General features: G+C 36.8%; 1 long non-coding RNA gene across 1 annotated transcript; it reads right to left on the bottom strand.

Moving 5' to 3' along the window:
- Positions 1–13,695: 13,695 nt before the first annotated feature.
- Positions 13,696–14,647, bottom strand: LOC308197924. The gene is made up of 2 exons (XR_013953437.1): positions 14,017–14,647; positions 13,696–13,915 (listed from the first exon to the last, which is right to left on the bottom strand). It is a non-coding gene; the product is annotated as an uncharacterized lncRNA (long non-coding RNA).
- Positions 14,648–23,196: the final 8,549 nt, after the last annotated feature.

The following is a 23,196-nucleotide window of genomic DNA, read 5'->3' as shown; positions in this document are numbered from 1 at the left end:
CCACTAACAGAACCCAGATCTCCTGAATCAAATTAAGCTTCTTTTGTATCCAACATCTGTGTGTGCTGCAACTGGATGTGTCACTGCAGCCTGTGTAGGGGAGATTCCGGACTAGGGCTCGCGTGAGAACGCCTGAGCCTGCTGCAGGCATCGCACCACCTACGCGCCCCAGAAAGATGAGCCCAGCAGAAGTGCAGAGCATCCTGCAGTTCCCTCGCTGGTGGAGGACTGAGAAAACAGGGATCCTTGCACCTTCTTCCAAAGGACGTATCAAGAACCACCTCCAAAAGAGGGTACCAGATACGACAAAGTATGTACTACAGTAGTATACCCCACCCAATTTTTTGTTGTTTTAAATGAGAGGGAACTCAATTATAAGGGCATTGTGATCACTTTAGTGCTCTTTCCCTTGGCCATGGATGCCTGGAAGCTGGACAACAAAGGGAGCTGCTTTAGCTCCTCTTCTTCCTGTTACACCTTCATTAGCGATGAGCAATGTGGTTATAACATAAAAGAAACAGCCATGACATTTTGCTTAAAATTTTGACTGGAAAGGAAAATTTTCTGTTCTTCAGCTAAGTATTTTTCCTCAGTTTCTTTTTACATGCAGCTTCTTTGGGTAAGATCTAAGCCAGAGAGCAGAGGCGTAGATGGGCCTGTTTGTGTTATGATAATAACTGGATGACCTCATTGAGATCAGGGCCTCAGGGTACTAGATGCTGGGAAAAAATGTCATAAAAGCCAGTCTCTGCCCAAAGGAACGTGAAGTCTAAATACTCAAGCTATTTTGTAAATCTGGGACACAAGAGGTTGATTTGCCCAGTGTCAGGCTGTGGCAGTTGCTAGTGACTCACTCCTGATCTCTTGTGCCTTAGCCAATGGCCTTAGCCCCAGCAGCATCCTTCTTCTCTATTTATATTTAATTAAAATGGCAGCAGAGCCCAGCTTTGCTGAATTTCCATATGTCTCAGCTGTAAAATCTGTCAGCTGTGGAAAAGTGGACATACCTATATTTTTTTCTCCCCTGGTTCCCTCTCCTGTTTCCACATCAGAGAAACATTCACCATTTCCTTCCCTGCTTGGCTAAGGACTGCAAACATATAAATGATCAAAATAGAGCTTGCTGGGCTGATGATGGCTAATAGCAGGTGTCGAAGTGAAGGCGTTCCCCCACGGACACAACCCATCATGGTTGGGCTGGTGCCCAGCTCGTAGGAAGGAACATGAATCTTTCACGTGGAAAGGGAGATAAATTGCATCTAAACACTCTAATGATGATAATGTAGAGAGACAGATGTGGTAACTGAGTGCTAGAATCCCTCCATACGCTCTTTACTTCTATTATACTGTCACATTGTATACTATTGACTAGTATGAGCCAGATGCAAAAGCAGAATGCTGTCTGAATTTATCCTTTGGAATTCTCCAATTTGTGCCATTTATAGATAGAAATATGGTTCAGTGGTGAGCTGACACAAAGGCCATTTCTATAAGCTCATGCAAAGAATGCAGTGGAGAGCCCTCACCAGCCTTTGTTCCAGCTGCACAACTTTTGTTAAAACACTGGCACTACAAAAACCAAGACAATTATGGCTCAGAAATCCTGGTTCTGATTCCTTGCCCCACGTGTGGTCACTGACACCTTTGCAAGGAGGGTGCCATAGAGCGGAATTGTAGCTTGGAAGTGGTTTGGATCGGCTTTACCTAAATGTAAATGCCTTAATGATTTCAGAAGGTGAAAGGGAGCGTGAGGGGTAGAGGGGGGGAGCAGCAGAGGACTGCCAAGTCAAAGCGTGGAGAGTATGTAACAACTGCACAGAACATTTATACACCTGATATAGCATACACCAGTTGTTAAGGCAGAAAGCCAAAGGTAATGAGCACTCTGAGAATTATGAGAGCTCCTTCTTGGACCAGCTTCTTGCCTGTAATTGAAGTGCTATCCTCTACTGATCCTTCAGGTGCTATCGGAGTGATTTTCTCCAGGCTTCAGGAGAGAACCAGTCCCTGAAGAGTGGAGGAAACTTTCTTTACATTATAGTTCTGCGCTAGAAGAAAGCTATGGATGTGACTCATGGGTATTCTTAATAGTTTTCATAGAAAGTGAAATTCCTAAGTGAGGTTTTGATTTTAATTTAGAAAGTGATTTTTACGTGTGCTGTAAGATGAATAGAAAACCATATGTACGTTTACATATTTGTTTTTAGAACCTGTCTATCATGAAATGTACATTAATCTGTTTCTATTGCATTTATTAATATTTACATTTAAAAATATTTCTGTAGATTTTAAGAAATAATTGAGGCAAATATTAGCCATCCAGAAGCACTCTCCATCCGCCTGCAATCTCCAGCAATTTTAACAGTATGCTATTTCTTTTTCTATTTTTCTTTAACCAGCTTCTAGTATATTCACAGACAATGAGTGGTTATAAGACATTATAATTTTATTCGTGAATAATGGACATCAGCTTTGTTATCTTAGTGAGCTTCTTATCTACAACATTGAATTTCAAGGAGTTGGTGGCTACTCTGTGATGCTGAAAACTTCTATGTCAGTTTCCAGCCTTGAAATCTTTTCTAAAGGATAATCTATACTTCAGATAATCAGACTGAGAAATCAAACACCAATGAACTTGGCAATCTCATTAAACAGTACATAGTAATCACTTAGCTTACCTTCCAAATTCTGTCTTCCTTTCTATGTTTTCACTTCATTTACAAACTGTTTAGGACCAACACTTGCTTTTACTTTAGGCAGGGGGCCTGGGACAATTATGTGCTGCCTAAATATTCAAATCTATTTTTAATCTATTAATTTTATGGTTTAGTATGGGGCATGTGAGTTCAGCATCATCCTTCAGAAATGTCCGCTTAGGACATTCCCCACATTTTCAGATAACTTTAAAGAGGTAGCCATCCTGGGAAGCATTGAGTGTATAATTGACAAATCAGAAAAATAAGGAAAAAACAAAGCTTTAGAGAACATGCAGTATACAGTTAACTAAAATTAAAAAAAAAAAAAAGAAAAAAATCACCCCAAAACCAAACAAAAATTATATATATATATATATTTTTTTCTGAGAGTTCAGTGATGTGCTATAATAAAAGTGAGAAATTGTTAATTTAATTTGAATAGGAAATGGAAATTCAAAGTAATGGACTCTACTACAAACTGGAAACAATGGAAAACCGTGTTATTCATTCTTTGGAAACTAGACAAGGCAATGCACTACACTTTACTGCACACCTGCGAGGATGAGACAGTGTTGTCTGTATTTGTTCCAGCTAACATTGGTCTGGGAAGACACATATTTAATAGGTAACATTAAATGCACTATTTCTGTTACAGGCCAATGGATATATCCGCTAGACAAATTATAGGAAGGACCTCCTTTGGCAATCCATAACTACTTAAGGACATGACATAATTAATGTCTCTGCTTATCAGGAAAACATTCATTGAAGCATACAACAAACAAGCACACCAATGGAGTTTAAAGAAAGTAAATAAATAAATAAAATTGAATGCTAATTTATACTTTATGAGTAGAAGTTGACTAACAGGCCCAGTATGGAAGAAGTTTCCATGCTATATGGTGTCTTTCTACTTTGTGGTAGCAGTAAGAAATAGTTTTTTATCAGCATGACATTTGCATTTAGTTTCCATGCAGAAAACTTTTCTGAGGAACAGAAACCCAAACTACAGTACCAGCTGAGAGAAGTACAGAGCAAAGCAAATACATCCTTCTCAGAAGAAGCAACGTTAGAGAAAAATGTCTAGCTGACATACCACTGCTTCTGCCAGAGTCCATGAGTGAAAGTTACACTGCCGTATTGCACTGGAGCTCACAGGCACTGATTATACTGCACCCACCTAACTCATGAAGAACACATAAGAACATTAAAAAACTGTTTTTGCACCTGTTATCCTTATATTATGCTTTGCATTTTTAATGTTGAGCAGAAGCTGTTAGTGTTTTAAAATCTTCACCAAATGTATCCATGCAGCGTGGAAAAAAAGCTGAAGTCATTAAACTGCATGTCATACAAAAGAATCATCTTGCATTTAATTACTAGGTTGCAAAAGCAATTACTAAATTTGGCCCAGGTGCCTGCCTAGAGGGAAGCCAGGTTTTTCTTCCATTTTGAGAAATTAGCCTCCCTTATTTTCTCCCTGGATGAGGAGCTTGCAGCAAGAGCACTGCCTGGCACAGGTGGCCAAGAGCATACAGGATGCTGCGCAGGATGGCTGAGCGAGGCAGGAGCTGTGCTTGTAGGAAGACCCTTCATGACCCAGAAGGTAAAGAAGACAGACTAGCCTTTCTGCAGGAGTTACAACAGAGCCAGTTTCCCCTTCCCATTGCATGTAACTATTGGCTTCTTTACAGAGGAGTCCATATCCCTGACATTTTCTCATTTTTCCTACATGTTTCCATGATAACTCGACACAGAATAAATATAAAATGTGTTTAACTACAAACAGGCATTTAGTAAATGCCAGAAATAATTGATCACTGACATTCTGGAAACACATAAACAGCAGTCACAGTAAAAGGGTGCTAAAGAAATAGGCTCATCTAATTTAAAACAGTAAAATGACCAAGTTCCAGGGCTGAAATGCTCCCTGAGGTAATACCATGACTTCACTCAGGAAGCATTACTCAGTGGGATTATAACTGGAACATTTTCAACCTTAAGGATTCATCTTCAGAAGCATCATTCTTGGAGTGCAAAATATCCTGCCCCTCCCATTGCTAGCACGGGGTTCCATTCATAACTCACATTTCTGTATATCACAAACATCCATCTGCTCATGAGTCATCTTGCTGTTCAAGAACTCTATAAAAAGTCAATTTTACATCATTAGGGGTTAAGAATCCAAGGAATTCAGCTTTCATTGAAATGAGTGATTTCCCTACGCACTCCTGAAAATCCTGTCTCCAATATGAAAACACTTAACATTTTGTCCAAAGGAGAAAACTTCATCCAGTTTCTTGTGACCTTTCCCTGTAAAAGGAGATAAGATACGTCCAGAATTGAGATAAGGTGGTCTCCTGCCATGAACTGGACTGTTCAGTCTGGTGAGGAAGTGAAGTTGGTTTTATTTATTCATTTACAAAAAGTACACAGAGATTGACATCTAATTAGAGTTCAGGTGTGCAAAGCTGCATGACATGAAGATTTATGGGAAGTTTTTTCCCTCAGTGTCTTAGCCAAACTGTGGAAATTTCTTCCCCAGTGAGATAAACTAATGGATTGACAAAAATACAAACTCTACCTAACAGGCATTACGGTAAAGCTGTGTCTTAGTCCAGAGTACAACAGAGGAAAGATCACTTTCATAGTATCGTCTCTCTCTCTCTCTCTCTTTTTTTTTTTTTTCTATTACACGAGAATGATCAGATTCAGCAAGATTGGTCTAAGTTCCACTCCTAAATAGCGAGCAGAAAACTGTCTTCAAGCTTTTATAATTTTGGTTTATTCTGGTAAAGGAGTAGGTGGTTTTGAATTGTTGTTGATAAATATTTTACCATGAAAAAAAACATGTGAAGTAACTTTTATTATACTAAAGGTTTAACATCAGTTAATCTTATTTATTGTTTCTTTAGTGTCTGGCATTCTTCTCTGATTGTGAAAATGCTCCCTTTGGGGATCACTGCCCACATGGAAATTGCATTTGAATTAGGTTCATGTTGTTCTTTCTTATAAGAGGAAAAGTCAAGAAGCTGGAACTATGCTATCACTTTCATTGTATTCCTTTTCAAAAATGCTGTCACTGCTGCTGCTGGTGTTTTTTGCTGGAGTACTAGTATGATTTATGAGTCGTTGGAAAGTCTTTTTGTATTTGTCAGAAAACTGTATTTTAATGTTAGTAGCTCAGATCACTAATCTAATACTGGCTCCTTAGGTACCCGCATGCAATTGTATAGTCAGCACTCCTATTATCATGCCACTGTATTCAACTGTACCCTTGACAGATCAGAGCCATAAATATCTCTTGGGATGAAAGTAATTTAGTCATGTAGGTCTGTGTATTGTTTCAGTCCAAAATGCTCATCCTCAATAGAGACTATCAAATGAGTTGAAATGTTTCTGTAATATGCACTGATGTGAGACCAAGAAACCTATTTGACTTAGATGCATTAAGTGGACCCAGATCTTCAGTTTTATCTTTGCTGTTACATTTTCCTGAAATGTCACTTATCTGTAAAAAATAAAATGAGGGGAAATATATTTTCCTGTGATCTAAAAGCATTTAGCTGTAGTTACGTATCTTCTCCTGGTTAGAGAATAATGACAGGGCAACATAGTTATACCTGCCTTATGTTTGAATTATCAAAACTTACACTGTAATATGAACGTGTAAATACCAGCTGTGTGACAAACACTAAGCTCAGGATCAGATTCCGCTTTCATATACATACATGGAACTCCCACAGTAGTCAGTGTAAGTTGCATACACAGACTACATGTTAAAGTAATATGGTATTGCATCCATTTACCTTGGCAGATAGATTTAGTTCAGAGAATTCTCAACAAACTAATTCAGTGATTTAGCTTTTTACCTTATTCATATTACAATGAAAAGAAGATCTTTCACTCATGTGGTGTAAAGGCAGATTTAGCAGGAGGTATGGAATCACCTTGGATGGGAACACATATGAACACAACATAGGTTTCAACACATATATCTCCTGAATAAGATATTTGTTGTTTCACTTACTGTACCCTGAACAATTTCTGCTAGGAAAAGGATAGTGGTCATACATTCACAAAGTTTTGGGCAGAATCCCTCATGGAAGCTAGTTTACATCCTGAACTTGATCTAGTGTTTGCTTCAAACTATGGATTTTTCCACGTGAGGTAGTATAGTACTTTAGAAAAAGAATCGTTTTAGAAAATAGATGATGACATTGCCACACTGAACAAGTCAGATGAAACATATCTCATTCTGATGAAAAAAATGATAATGTTGTGGGTATTAGCTAACTTGCATATAGGAACTGTGAATATTTTTTTTTTAATATTATGAAACAGTCATAAATCCATGACATTGATTGCAACTTTACTTTTCTCCTTCACAGCCAGCAGAGGGAGCACCAGTGACAAAGCTGCGCAAACCTGGCAGTCTGCACACTGATGCACTCCACATCCTCCCACGGCCAAATTCTGCCTGCAGACACCCAGGTAGAACTTCGGGTGCTGTCAGCAGGAACTGAGGAAAGATATCTGAGGCTACGAGTGATCCTTGCACGCGACTAAATATTTATATATTCTTCAAAATAAACCCTCGTCCACCCAGAAAAATAAATGCCACACAGGAGTGGTATTTGGAATAAGATTTGAGACCTGGCTATGCAAACCATGGACATCAAATTTTGGAAGCTGAAGGCATGCTCCAAAGATGTTTAGCAAGCTCTGTTTCTTATTTTGCAACGTAAACAATAGTTTTGTGGGAAAGCACATTTCAAATATAAAACTATGGTTACTCAAGCTATGATTTTGAAAGACATTGGAATTCATTTCAAAGTTACCATGCTTTGCAATTGTCTAATATACCATACTGAATTTCAGACAGTATGTAAAAGTGTCAGAATTATTATATCAGTCCTTAACGGATGTTTTAGCATTTTCATTCAGTCATCAAATCTCAAAAAAAAAAAAAAAAAAAAAAGGAAAAAAAAGGACTTCACAGCTGTTGAAAAAATATGTAAAAGACAATTGGATATAAAGCAGCCTAGCTCACCTCCAGAGCTCAATTTTTGTTTATTTATTTTATTTTTTTCTGGAGTAAAGCAGCATAGAGGATCTCTGTTAAAGAACCCTGAGCATTGAGTCTTAATATGTCAGAGAACATAGTAGGTTTTACTCATTTCAGCAGCCATTTTTACCAAATCTGAACACCTATACTGTTGCCATATCATATAAAGTAAAACACATAGCTACAAACACAGAAAAAAAAAATCTTACATCAGCTGGGATTTAAGCTTATTCTCCCATATTTTTTCACAACAGCAGAAGTACCTAATAGTGAAGAATTTGAGAGCTAGGCCAGTGTATACGCTCAGCCAACATATCCACCCCAACAAAGACATTTCAGGCTGGCTAAGGAGGCTGTACACATTAAACCTTTTTCCTTCAGCCCTATCAGCCACTCTAATTGAAGATACTCTCTCTCTTTACAAAACCTTACCTGCTTATAATCCTAGCAGTTCATCTCAAAGACAGATGCCGAAAACTGAAAACCTAACTGCGATCATTAGCCTGACTTTTACTACATGATTCCTAATGGATGCAGAGCAGTTAAACTGAGAAAAATGGCAGCTATGGAGACTTTATGTTACAGGCAGAGACAAGATCCAGAGTTTTGCTGGTGGTCTTGCTTGAAAAGAAGTGAGGGATCCCAGAGTCTTTGTGAGTTCCCCCATCACCATATTCTCATACTTCTAGCTTTATAGAAAGTGCCCCAAAACATTACTGCATGTTACTCTCAGCCTATATAATCCACTAAGGATCCAGTTAAAATGCCTGGCATGTGGGAGGTGGACACAAGCTGTCTGAAGCATCCAGTATTGTATAAATTATACTTAGTCACCAAAATCCAGTCCACACATCCACTCCCTTTTTGTCTACATGCTGTGGTGACTCCTGTACTCTTCACTTACTGATTGGTGTCAAGAATTATGACAAAATTAAATCTTCTTATCTCAGGTGGCATTAGAATGACAAACCACTCTTCAGTATCCAGGCTGCATAGTCTTACCAGTTATTTATCTGGTTGAAGGCTGTACATTGTACCTGCAAAGAACGAACTCAAACATTCATATCTTCCCCCCACCAAAAGTTTCTCCGAGAAAGGTCAATGTTACTGTGTCCACAGGGCTTATTCAGTGTGCCGTACTGCTGCATGGACTAAGCAAAAGCACGAGGCTTTGTTTTGTTAGACAAATATCATTTTAGCTAGCTTTGAAGAAAGGGCAGAGAACGGATTAGCAATGTAACTGGAGCATGTTTTCTATTTACCACCTTTACAATACTTCATCATTCTTAGTCTAATTAATTAAATGTTCACACTTTTCCAAAAAGATATTCCTGAAAACAGCAGTGCAGTTTGGTTTGCCGCGTGCAATATCATTAATTCATACGCATTCATACTCAAAAGCACTTTGTCACTGGCTTCTTTGAAAGGTGATTTGGGGCATATTTTCACTGTGTATTTGACACATACATTTTCCATTTTGCTATATCTGATTCCTTCTGAAAATTATTTGTCATTTACCAAGATTGTTTACCATGCAAAAAGAAAGCAAAGCAGAAAGAAGCAACAATTTCAGAATTCTCATGGCTAATCAAGTGAGTGGCTCAGTATTTATCGTAATGGAGTAACTTTAATATTGAGTATTTCTCTTTCAGATAGCTCATGTCACTGGATGTTAATTGCATGATATTTACTAATGTAGCTAAAATGGGATTCCCTTTACAGCAATCTGGATTGTTCAATATATAAACTATTTTTGTCTGCTTTCCAAAAAGAAATGGTGACTATTTCTCTTAAAAATGTACCGCTCTACAACATTGCTTTCTGATTATGGGGTGTGTCGCTCTCCTTAGCTAAATCAGAAACAAAGAAACATTTTTTGCCACTAATACTGAATAGTTAAAGCATGGTTTATTCATGCTTTACATGCATACATATGCATAAGTAACATGGTTGTTTACTTCCTATAGTTTAATTTGCCCAAATACAGAGAAATTTTCCCCAATGATTTCATTGAAAATAACAAATAGAGAACGATACTGTAGATTGCCTGTTTTTTGTTGTGATCCATAAATGTATGTGCCATTTAACAACCAATAAAATATGACAGGCATATACAATTCTGTCTGAGCAGGAAAGGAAATTTTATTGCTTAGGTTTTAGTCACACATGCCCTACATAAAGTTGAACAGTCAGATCCTTATTTTATTGTTACTTACCATATGTGGAACCCCTATGTCATACCCCTTAGGCATGAAAGAGCAAGTTAGACAGAAAGCACTAACCTTATCTGCAGAAAAAGGAATTGTTTCAAATGAGTTTATCATAAAAAAAAACCAACAACTTTATTTGGAAACAAAACAAAAAACTGGAAACAATTATCTCATATCTCAGAGAAGAAGGGACCCAAACTTACAATCTTAAATTCAGCATCTTCTTTCTTAAACACCTTACACACTGAAATCCTTGATGATGCACTACCATAGTCCACTGAAATCAGTGAGTAAACTGCTATCTGCTAATCCTTCATACCCACCATATCCCCCCAGAACTTCTGGTATTCAGGGTCTTCTCAGCCTAACACAGAGAAAACATTCATAATCTGATGTGGCTATGTGCATGAGTTTGTGCATAAAACTTTGTCAGAATTACCAGGTAGTGCAGAGGGGTAGATCAGCTGTGAGTAGTGAACGCAAAAGCATACATTTGCTCTCTGTTCGTGCTTTTCAGGTTCCTTGTACACCCCAGTGTGAGAAAGAAAAATGAAAAGTGGTGACTTTGAGGCATGTCTGCAGCTAGAAAAGGGTTTCAGAGCCAATTCCACTGGCTTGTTATCTTGGAATACACAGATTATATTTTCTTTAATACACATATAAACCAGAATTTATTTTTAGTGACGTACTACTACCTGTGTTTATCTCCACAAGTTTAAACAGTATGTTAAAAAACTGCAGTACATTAGAAGGGCAGGATATGAACCTACACAGGATATGAATTTATAAATGCCAAAGGAGCATAGTAGCAGCAACATACAAGTCAGAGTTCATAAAGCCAGGAAATATCTTTCTTTAGATCAGCTTATACGGAGTAGCAATTTATTTACTGTTTAGGGGAAACAGCGAATACTTTTGTGGAAATAGGCTGAGGGACTGAATGATCTGCAGTCACTGTCCTGGCAGGGATACATTTCTGATGGAAGAGAGGGAGAGGAAATAAGATGTATTTCAGATTCCAGCAAGCGATACACCAAAAACACTGAGTAGTCTCTGAAAGCCAAATAAGAAACCTTTTCAGCTTCTTTTATTGTTCTTTCTTTTGGCGCTTTATTTAAGACAAATAGAAAGAAAGAAGAGCTACCAGGTAATAGCTTGGGGATATTTTTTAAGCAACATGGGCTGAAATAATGGAGGAATGAAGAAATAGCACCAAGAATCTTACAGATATTTTTCCTGGATAAAGTTGCTAACCTCAAGCTTCAGATAAACTAATATAGTCCCTGCCCAAGCAAAACTTCTGTACATGTTCTTTAGAAAGTAGGGTAAAGTTATATTTTCTCTGCTATCACATAATCACACAGAAATATTTGTATATGTATTTAATGTTTGATGGATTTATGACTGTCTGTAGAAGTCTGAAGATTACAGAATTACAGCCTGAAGAGCGAACCCTTGTATGCAGCTATCCAAGTTGACAGTAACTTTTCAGATTTTATTTATTTTTTAAATCACAATGTTTTCAGTCTCCCAAGAAACTACACATAGTGAGAAACAATCTGTTTGAAAGACTGGAGATTATAAGTAGAAGGTGTTAATTACAGCTAAATGTTCAATTCCCCTCCCCCCACCCCAGGCTTAACTCTAGTTTTAGGATGCTTTCATTTTAGTAACCATTTGATCTTTCCCAGGAGAGGATTTGGTACTATTTCTTTTAATCTTCTCTGCATGCAGTACAAAACTGGCTCACTGAACTCAATTTTAAGTTAGTGTTTGTGTTTATGAGCAAGAGATTGCAGGATCTACAACAAAACAAATATGTCAGTTAAAGAAAACTGTGTGAAGTAAAGTTTGATGCATCTGATTTAATGACACTGTTACTCCCTCTGCTCACTAGAATCAGCGGGGAAAACAATTTAGGAACCTCAGACCTTTGCAAAGTGCGATAAACTTTGATCAGAATGCCTTTTCAGCTAGTGAAAAATCTAGCAAATAATTTAAAGATATGTTGAAAATAAAACAGTCTATGCATATGAATATCTCAGTGACTTCAATTAATTAACCAGACAGAACAAAGTTAAACAAACACATAAATCTTTGAAAGGTAGACATTCTATGCAGTAAATTATGCAACACTTCCACTGTCATCAGATAATGTGCACTGATCTAAGTCGGTGAAATAACTTCCACTGAGCTAGATTTTGGCACTAGCATCAGTGCCATAGATGATGCTCTTGCAGCTCTTAACTTCTATGGATCAAAAGTCTCCAGAAATCAGAAGTTCTCTATTTAATCAAACTGGATGGGATTTAGGTTAAAATGAAAAAAGGTCACGCATTCAGCCAAGAAATTGCAAAATGTGTTTTACCCACCTCAAAATATTGCTCCATATCTCATTCCTTTTGTAAGAATGTATATAAATCCAAAAACTTATTTTCCACATTCATTGTTTTAATAAAGTTCCAAAGAGACATTACTTTCCCAACCTCCTTCTGGCACTACAACAGCAATACATACTGCTGGTGTTATCCATAGCCAATCTGATTTCAGACATCGTGACAGATCAGCTCTATAACCCACAATGCACAAAGGAGAAATTGCAGCAATACCCTAATTATGCTTACAACAGAAAAATATACTGCCAAAAGTATTCAATAAATACTTGAGAAATTAAGAAAAATCAAGAAATAAGGAAAACAAGAAGTAACAAAGAAGAAGAAATCTAGCACAATATGTACTGGTCTCGACCCCACAGAGTAAGGATATCCATGCATTAATATATCAAAAACAGAGTTACCAATCTTATTTGTACTGGCTTTACTTTTAAAAACCTAGTGAGGCAAATTTATACTCTGGCCCCATTAAAACCCACTAATTTCAGAGTTGTTGAATTTAGGAGCATTGCATCATATAACTGGAAGCAGAAGTTAATGTACTGAGTGTTGTTTCACTGAGATGAAATATTAATTCATGCTTATTTTGAATGTTGATTGTTTTAATACCCTGAACTTAGCGACAGAAAATTAGATGTAATGGGTTGTTTCCATATGTCACAAGTAAACCAGTTGCTTTTTTAACTGTAAATTCTGGATTATTTTTTTAGCTAGCAGTTCAAGAAAATGATTTAAAATTAAACTATTTTCCTCACACCTGTAAAAACGTGTAAATGATAGAACTGGCAGTATGATGATTGCTTTACAGATAAGCAGTTTCTTCATCATCTTCAAGGACATTCAGATTTATGATCTAATCATTCAGCCCTTTAACAGGATGCATTTGAGTTTGATTAAAAAAGAAACAAATAGCAGTGCAGATTTATTAATGAAATCTGCGTGACCTTTTCACATAAGGAACTCTCCCAGAATAGTGAGTTTAAAGTGGAGTATAGCTTCCTCAGCCTCTTTAGCTTTGCTTGTCCTGGTATGCAGTGGTTTTGGTGTGCTTTTTCCACATTGGCAAGTGCAAATTTTGGAAAGTTATCTCTCCCTCCCCCTCCTTGAACTTTAATTGCTTAACCTACAGCCTAATTCAAGTTGCTCATAAACCTTAGCCTTTGTTGTAGGTCCGACAGCTGCGTTATGTCAGTAGCAAGTAAAACCTTCACAAAGTTCCGGAATGCTGCAAGACATTTTATAGGTGCTGCAATAAAAGGCAAATTGAATTTACAAAAATGCATTTGTCACTGATTAAAAACTTACAAAGTTAATTGGAAACACTGTGTAGGTGTTGCCACACAACTAGAGGTGTAACTGGTGGTTTTAATTCAGCTGGAGCATGGGGGATAGTAGTCATTCACGTTAAGGCCAGCAATCTTATTCATATTTCTTTTCCCTTGAATAAGCAAGGAATATTTCCTGGAAGATCTGCATGAATGTCAACATTTAGCAGCATTAAGGTATTAGTTGAGGAGCAGTGACCACTTCCTTGTTCAGTCTTCAAGGCTGTATCAAAGTAAAATTTGCAAGTATCATTTAGTGTCTGATAGTAATTGCTGAATCCCTTGGGAAAGTTTTCTAGGCCTTTCCTCTCCCCCTTGTCTTACCTTGGAAAAGTTGACACCACCACAGCAATCATTGCTTCAGCAAGTGAGGAGGGAGGTAACCAACAGCCAAGGCAATCAGCACCCTCCCCCTGGAGCTGAGTGAATTATCTCCATATAATCCACTTAACCTTTGCCATTGTGGGACCTGGGAGCTGAAGGTATTTTTAAACCTGAGTCTTTTAATTGCCAGTTTATAGTGTCACTAGTCCAGCTCAGCTGGAAAGAGGATGATTGGAAAATAGTTCCATGAGGCAATAGCTTTTCACCTCGGCCAGGAGTCCTAATTATTATTAGTTTTGAGGCTCACTGTCCTCCAAGTCCACGTAGGCAGTGGTCTACAATGAATCCACAGGTGATGGAGTTTCTCTAATATAATATTACTTCTAGCTAAAATGTCACAGATTTCAAATTACTTACAATGGTGAACTTGAGTGAAATATTGTCATTAATTGTTAATATGCAAAAAAATCCAAACATAAAATATAACGGGAACAATTCTGTAACAGAGTTGAGTAATATAAGAAAACTGCTTTGCTATTTCTATTCTTAGCAATCTCCACTTGCTAAAATAATTTCTTAAAATTCCACTTGATTCCCTTATCACACTTTACAGAAAACAAACAAAAACTCTAGCAAATGCTGAAGGATGCTTGTTGACTCCCAAAGACCTTCTGAAGCACTGGCTGCTAATTCAGCCATCTCCTTGGTCTGTGTTCTTTCGTACATACTCAACCACAAGAAAACCTGCCCATGTGATACCTTAGAATCAATAAATAAATATAATTATTCTGGGAAACTGATGCTAAAATAGTATTAGCATATTTTTCACCACAGTCTTTGCCATCTCCTTTATTTTTATTAATAATATGGAAGCTAATAGTAGTCAGGATTCAGAAGCAACAGCAAGGTTGATCCAGATATTTCTTTCCTACTCCTGCTATTCTACAATTCAGCACTGTATGGTGGGAACACCATATTACATTATTTTTACTTGTAGACTAAAAACTTCAAAACAAAACAAAACAGAAGATTTCCAAGCCTAAATGTATAATTTTATCCAGGCCTACTAACAAAGAAAGAACATCTATTCGGCTTTGTTGGGCGTTCCTTCTCACCTTCACTCCTAAGTGGTTCATGACTTAACGACATTCTTTCCAGAAAACTTAAAAAATTGACAGAAAGGATGTCCTTTAAGATTTTAGGAAGCATCATGTGTCCGTGATTTAGCCAGATTGTGCATCTGGGTAGTTCTGGGCTAGTATTTCAGCAGTATTTCTTGGCCTATATACAATGAGCAAAGTACGTGGCAAAGAAAGGATTAAATAAAAGAGGAAGTGTTTGGGTTATTTTTCTAATTTCTCTAGTTAAGCCTTTAATGAAATGATCAGCAGTAATATGACATTTAACAATTAAAGAATAGGCAGAAGGAACAGCTTACTGGCCTTGGTGGAAAAAGAAAAGCAGGAAGCATAGCAGCCATACTTTTCTTTCCTCAGGACAGGTCCCAAATGTAAAACAAACTAAAACAAAAGTCTGTTTACATTGGTGTTAGGAGCACTCAAAACCAATTTAAGGATCTACTTTGGTTTGGATGATAATGTAAAAATTTTAGATGAGGAAATCCTCAAAAAAAAATAAATAAATCCAAAACAGAGAGAGGTTTTACAAACAAACCTGAGTTTTTCTTGTTTTTGTCTCTTTTATCAACCTCCCTTTTCTGAGAGATATAAAAACCTCAGAAAGAGTTTTCAGTTTATACTTGGAGGACAGCAGAAACTGAGATTCCTCCTCTGAGAAGAGTATTTTATGTGAGGCTATCGCACTGTGAAAATGTGTCCATTATGGACAGATGTGAGCCTCCTGTACCTTCCTGCCCCACATTAGAGCAACTTGAGAGTAACAAAGGAAACTGTGGTAGTGCCACCACAGAAAAGCCACTAGGCTGACAGAAAGAGATGTCCCGTTGTAGATTACAGAGATTAACTGCTTGAAACCCGCTGGGTATTCAGGGGGAATCTACTCTGAATTAATTTGCAGATTAATTGACTTTTCTTGTGAAAAGTTTTTTTTTTTTTAATTCTTTTTTTTTTTTTTAGGGAAATGTTACTATTAGATATGGGAAAAAATGAAAGCCCAGCACACTGTGCACAGATAGTCTAGTTAGGAAAAGGAAACGTAGAGGAGTTTATTCTTGGTTTACAACTGAGGTGAATTCTGCATAGACCCAGCCATTTTGGTGGGTGGCGCCAAGCTCCAGTCTGCGCAGCTGTGTCACAAAATGGTGGTCAGGAAGGTGCAGCCATGCTGGGGATCCCACAGGCAGTGACTACAGCGTTAAAAGCAGGGAAACTGCTCACCCAGAAACCAAATAGGACACACTGAATTATTTTAATCTGTTCAGTACTATTTCACAAACATATATTTACAAACCTAGTTGGGGGGTGGGGGTTACAATTCACTTTTAAAATGAAGAAATAGAGAAAAATGTCCTCCTGAGCATTACAGTCTCTCATGACAAAATGTACTATCTTAAAGTCTTCAATGGACCCATATGTGGGGTATGTTTGCCTTCACACAGGAGTGATGGCTGGAAATGTGGCACCCCCTGAACGGTCAAGAGTTTTGCCTCTGCTTTCAGCTTTTCATCTTCCCTGAAGAACTGTGAACATGTAAAATAGATTACCTTTATGTTTCAATTTGTGAAAATGGGCAGAGAGAGAAAATGCTGTCAGGCCTTTACTAGAAGCTGCTGAACACAGGAGATGTTATCTACAATAATACTTTATACAGCTGGAGGAAAGTTCCTTTTATGTAAAAGTTCTTTATAAGTTTAGCTTCTCTTGCAGCTGATGAGATAGGGCTTTCACCAAATCACAGTGAAGTTGTTATGTTTTCAGTCATATTTTTCCCCACAGAAGAAAAAAATGCCTTTCCTCTGTCAGCACAGCGACTGTAACTCCAGATTAGAGATAAAGCACAGGAACAGAAATAAAGCCTCTAAAAGAGCATGGTATCTCTCTCTGGCCTGTAACAGCCTGCAGCTGACTGACCTGCAGGCAGCCAGCTCCTAAAATAGTACATGTGGGTTATACCGTAAACTAAATTGGAAGTTATGTAACCACGCACCCTGCTGCTTTCACCTCTGTCACATGTGAGAGTGTATTACTGCCTTTCAAGGAAAAAGATTTTGAATTTCTTTGATATGATTGAAAATACCAGACTGACATAGCATACTTTGCTGAAGCATTTATCTAACATTTCATTCGTTCATCCTCATCAATATGACCCATGGTATTACTGTTGTTAATTTAATAACAGCCTTATTAAAAGGTAGTAAAAGCCTTATCACTGATGTCTGATATCAGGTTGGGGGAAAACAGTTCACCCATTCCTTACGTGAAGCTTATAGTAAAATCAGATGGCCAGAAGAGGCCTATATTTTGCAAGTTCACATGGATGTGAGCTCAACCAGTTTTGATTGATGAATCCATGTCACGAATTGCCATCCCCTTTATATTCCCACTGCCACTGTAATTATTACAATTCATATGCTTCTCCCATGTTTGTGAATATATGTATGCAGTGTTTGCTCATCTAGCTAGGCATGGCATGTCATATGCTAACTATTTCTCTTGGGAGGAAAATTGTCAACTGCAGAAAAAGTTCACAGCGTAATTAAGAAATGAAGTATTTTTTTCATCTCATTATATATATATATTATGTCATACTTCCTTCTTATCTGAAAGATATTGCTGTACTGATGGAGGTAGATAGAAATTCTGATCATGTTTCAATGAGTGAGGGCATATATCACATATAGATTTATTTTTATTTGCAGAAAGGTTGTGTGTCACCCCCCATTTCCCCAATATCTACTTTGATATATGGATTAATGGGGAAAAGAAATAAAGGAAATAGTGAAGAGACATGGCTAATACACCACTACTGCACCAGTTGTTAGAAGGGTGGAGAACTGCATCCTGGAAAGGGGGAGCTACAAAGATTTGGAAGATATGACTACAAACCAGCAGAAAGGATCCAGAAAGGATCTCTCAGAACTCCAAAAACAGACCTAATGTGATTCTTCAAGATGTAGATGGAAATACAGAGAAAAGTGTGGAAGTTCACAACAATAGTGATATAAATGGCATGAAGTCTATTTCTGAGATAGGGCATTCAGCATGGGATATACCTATGCTTTGGAAATATGTTGACATATCAGAAAACCTCTGAGCAAAAAACCTGAGATGTGGGAACCTGCATTTCCATAGCAATTTGGAATAAGTTCAGTCTATTTATTTTAGCTGCAGTTAGATGAGAGATAGTTTGGTCATGGTCCATAGTTACCTACAGTTGGAGAGATTTGCTACTTATAAAACAGTTAAGCTGGTGAAATACCCATAGCAAGATATAACAATCGGAAAAAAGACAGGGAGACACATTTAGAGCAAGAACAAAGTGCAAAGGGTACTTATCCACTACAACTATTTCCACATGGTAGATGCATCTTTATCTGAAAATTTTATATCATGCTTAATATTTGTCTAAAGAAACAAAATAGCTTTCCAAAAACTTAGAAACTTGATGCATGGATTGTGAGGTGAATTTCTACTGCCCATTTCATCCAGTATAGGTAATACCAGATCAATGGAAGGTTGCTGTAGGATTAATAGAAGCTTGTGATCATTGCTAAGGGTGAGCTCCTAGAGAATGAGTTAGGGACTATCTATCCATATCAAGATTAAGAAAGGATTTTGAGGATGTTTATTGTTTTTTCTTAATGATGCGTTGGGTCAGTTATAGCCAGTAAAGCTTCTTTTAAATCAGAAAACAAGGTACACACTGACCTATTCTTAGCATCGGTGTGAAAGTCTATTGGCAGGAGACAATGTCCATAAATTGCACCATTTTGCCTAGTCCATTTAAAAACAATGACAACAGCTCAAAGCTACATACCTTAAAAATGTCACCTCTTTCTTATTTGGACAGAATCCTCTTCTGTGCAAGCTGCTTCAATATGCTGACCTCCTAATAAATGGAGAATAAATGAGCAATATTCATTGTGGAAGCAAAATACATGTATCAATGCATTTTTATTTTGATTAGAGCTCAGGGCTCTGTTCCTTGAAAAGTCATTGGAGATCAGGGTTGTCAGTGAAACTTAGGTTGAGAAAAGTTTATTTATACACATACACACATATATAGATACATAAAAACCAGCCACATATAATAATGTTTTAGAATTATGTGATTAATTTAACTGGTTTTATGTTGACCCTTTGACAGCTTGGTCAATCTGCAACTGGTCCGTCAGAATAAAAGTAAGACCCTCTTGGATCACACCAAAGTTTCACCACAAATTCTACTGCTCCGTATCTGGTGGCTGTTTACAGGAGATATTTGTGATCTGTCACACGGCAGGTCCATCTAGATGTTTGACCTGGAGAATGCATCTAGATCATCATATTTCCTAGACACCAATGGATTTCTCTTTTGCAAATTGTCTAACCCCTTTTTGAGTCTGTTTATACTTTTGGACTGTGCAACGTGCCATAGTAAGGAACTCACAATTCAACTTGTTTTTATTGCCTATTTTAAACGGGCCATCTCCCTGTTTGAATATAGGCTGCCTAGTCTTCCTGTTATGAGCAATATGAACAAACCTTACTTCCTTCATAATATATTTTTAGAATATATATGAATATATTTATAAAAATATATGAATATTTGTAGACTTTCTTCAGCCATTTTTTAAGGTACCTTTAAAAAAAAAAAAACTTTTATAAAGAATTAAAAAATTTAGAAGTCCCCATCTAGTCAGTTATTTGCATGGAACTGCCCTGTGTCTGATCATCCTGCTATACTTCCATTACCTTCTAATTCTGCTGTAATTTTCTGTTGTACCAGAAAAATAAGCTGCATCCAAATTACGGGCACATCAAATACCTCATCAGTTTGCTGTTTTGTTTGAAATTTCTTTTGGAATTATTCTTGACAGTATTTACTTTATGGAAGCTGAGAAATACCAAGTTCACGTTTTAATAAAGCTACCCAGTGAGTTCTCTTTCTTGAGTAGCAGTAGCTTGCTTAGAGCTGATTTCTCCATAAACTACTTTTACCGTGTTATTTTGCACCTAGCAATGCGAATTTCAGCTACAATTTTATTGCCCAAACAGTTATTATGGAAGTCATAGGCAATTTCTACTTATGGCTTTAGTTTTGACTACCCTGCAAAATTTTATATCATCTTCAAAATTTGTCATTTGACAATATACATCCTTTTCCAGTTCCACATTTTGCTGAAAAGAGATGGGGAGAGAAAAAGAGAGAAATCTTTTTTTTTTCCCCTTAATGGTACAATAGAAATGTATCCATTTTAACATCATTTAATTCACTACTTTTCTTTTAATTTCTCACAGATTTTTGCTGTTTTGTGTTATAAAAAGTTCCAGTCTGTGGGGAAAATTAGTGATACTAAAAAATATTTCTTTAATCAAATTCTGAGCGCTGGTAACGGTATTTTCTAAGGTATATGCTATCTAACAAATCTTACATTTTATTGGCTGTCTCATTTTGTTCTCTTTCATATTTCACATTTATGATATGCTCAGACATACCCCTGTTTTGTTGAGCAGGACTCTGTGTGGTCTTTGATGTAAGACATAATTTATTTGACAAGGAAATATGAGATGGTGCCCTGAATCTGCATTTAATTGATGGATTGAGAATTTTTTGCATTGCAACAAGACAGATTCTCATCCAATGTGTCATGGAAAGAGCATTCTTTTAATCTGTCCTCCTGTGAATTAAAATACATGTATATATATTTTGAGGAGTAATTTAAAAAATTCTTTATTGAAGGTAGTTAGTAGGGTTTTCATACATGTCTGACATCCAAATACTAAAAGTGATTGATGCTATTATCTGTTCTTAAGGATATTTTTATATCTATGAGAAGTGAGTGCTCGATTCTGACAAGTCTTCAGTGAATATCACTAGCATTACAAATGAATACTAGCTCTCGGTAATGCATTAAGGCAGCATATAAACGCAACCCTTTTTCATCAGTGCAAACTTGCTGTGAGTTTGTGCTTGTAATTAAATCTTCTGCCATTTAAACATCAGGCAATCATCTCCATTTAAAAAACTTAAGTGATAATTAGATTGTTCTTCCACATCATTTTGCATAGGACAATGTAGCACACCAAAAGCTTTCAGAGACTTCAGTCAAGTGCATAGTGCCTCAATATGCCATCTCATACCATCTTTTACCTGTTAGTATTTTTGTTTATCATCTTCATACACCTTCCATCTACCACTTAAAGTTATGGGACACCCTCAATCTGAGACAATTGTCTTAAATTAATAAATTAAAATAAATCACTTATTGTTGAAGTCCAATGTAATGCCTTTCTGCTGGTGGTTCTTGTAACATTTTCATATGGAAAACAAGGACATTTTTGATCACCTGCAGGATTTCTGCTTCTAAAGTTACGTATTAAAAGTTATTTTAGAGCTACATGAATGCTGGCAAGTTACCAGGTCACTGAATATGCCTCTCTGCTTTTTCTCTTAGCAAAAGGAAGCTTTAGGTATGGCTATTAAATGAATGCTAGCATTTAGCCTAAACTTCTGCTCCCATAGATGTCAATAAAAACACTGCCATCAACGTTAGTGGCAAACGGATTTGGCCACAAAATCAAAACAGAATTGTTGACAAAGAGCCTAACCTTCCACCACTGAAAAGGAGTAGGAATCAGTAGAAAGGGGATTGAGGTATAATACCTTTAAGTTGATGCCCTTTGTTTCACAGAAACAATAAAACTAGATTATAAACCGCATATTCAATTTTGCCTTATTTCACATCATGATAAGTTGAGAAAAATCCATAAAGCAACCCATAGATATTCTAGTGTCAGCATAGTTAAAGTAAGAGATCCTAAACACATTTGCTCCCAAAGTATCAAGATACATGTGTGCTTATGTATATATTAGTTTAGGAGTACTTTAAAATCATTTAATCTTAAATCAGGGGATAAATTATTTTAATTTGTGCAATTCAAGATGTTGAACACATACATTGCATTTGACTAATTTTCTGCTACTAATGAAGGAAAACCACTTTTCATGTTTTTATTGTTTTTAAATTATTTTTCAATTAAAAACACTTTAAAATTAGCTAAGTACTGTGGTTTGTTTCTGAGAAAGGACAAAAATTGTCAAGCAACTGCTGATTTCTCATAGAATATCAAATGTAGGCAAATATCCTCAGAAATACAAGAAAATATGATACCAAAGTTTATGAGGTATTGCTGTCTTCATGTTTTAAATATGTTCTTACATTTTGTTACCCATATGTAGGTGTTGAGGTAAAAACTATGAATTCAGATGTCTATAATATTTAGAAAATTCTGGTCACTGAAGGTTCAGATTATTAAGTTTTCATTTTACATTAGGCAAGAAAGTATCATAGCTACAACAGCAACAGAATTGGAGAAGGTAGGGCATAAGCCCCAATTTCACTGATTATTGACTTCTGATTTCATTCTCCCGCAATTCAGACAGACTCATTCTTTCCTTCAGGATTTTAACATAATGCTTTTAGACCATAGTTACTTCCTTCATACTTTAGTTTTGTCTTCACCACCACTGTCTGAATTAGGTAAATTTGATTTTTCTTAAGTAACCCTGTTGATTATCACATACATCAGAAGGCTCCCCTTTTCCCTGCAACTCCTATTTACATGCTGCAGAAGTTTTATGACTATTTATCTGTTCCTAGGACTGAAACAAGAAGACACTTACACATGTAACCAATGGCTTCACAGGGATTTCTTAATTACATATATCTTATTTTTCAGGCCCTTTAGCAACATAGTGAAATAAAACACACCTTCCCTTCTTTTGCCTCTGGTGCTGATAGACTGTCTCAGTAATTTGAATTTGTAGTACATGTATAACCTGTATCTTGTCTTTGCATGCCCGATGGGAACTCTCACCTCCCATTATCAAATTATACTCCCTTTCTTCCATTTCATCCAGGTAGAATTCACTAGGAAAATGATATTTTACTAGTTTAGGACTCCTCCCCCCCCCCCTTTTTTTCCCCTTCCTCCTGAGCATACATTTGTGGCTGCTTTAGAGAAGATCAAGTTCTGTCTCCAGTACTTTTCCATAATT

Source organism: Anser brachyrhynchus (assembly GCF_964034855.1).
Source record: "Anser brachyrhynchus genome assembly, chromosome: 7".
Lineage (NCBI taxonomy): Eukaryota > Metazoa > Chordata > Aves > Anseriformes > Anatidae > Anser > Anser brachyrhynchus.
This window is presented reverse-complemented; position numbering and strand designations above follow the sequence as displayed.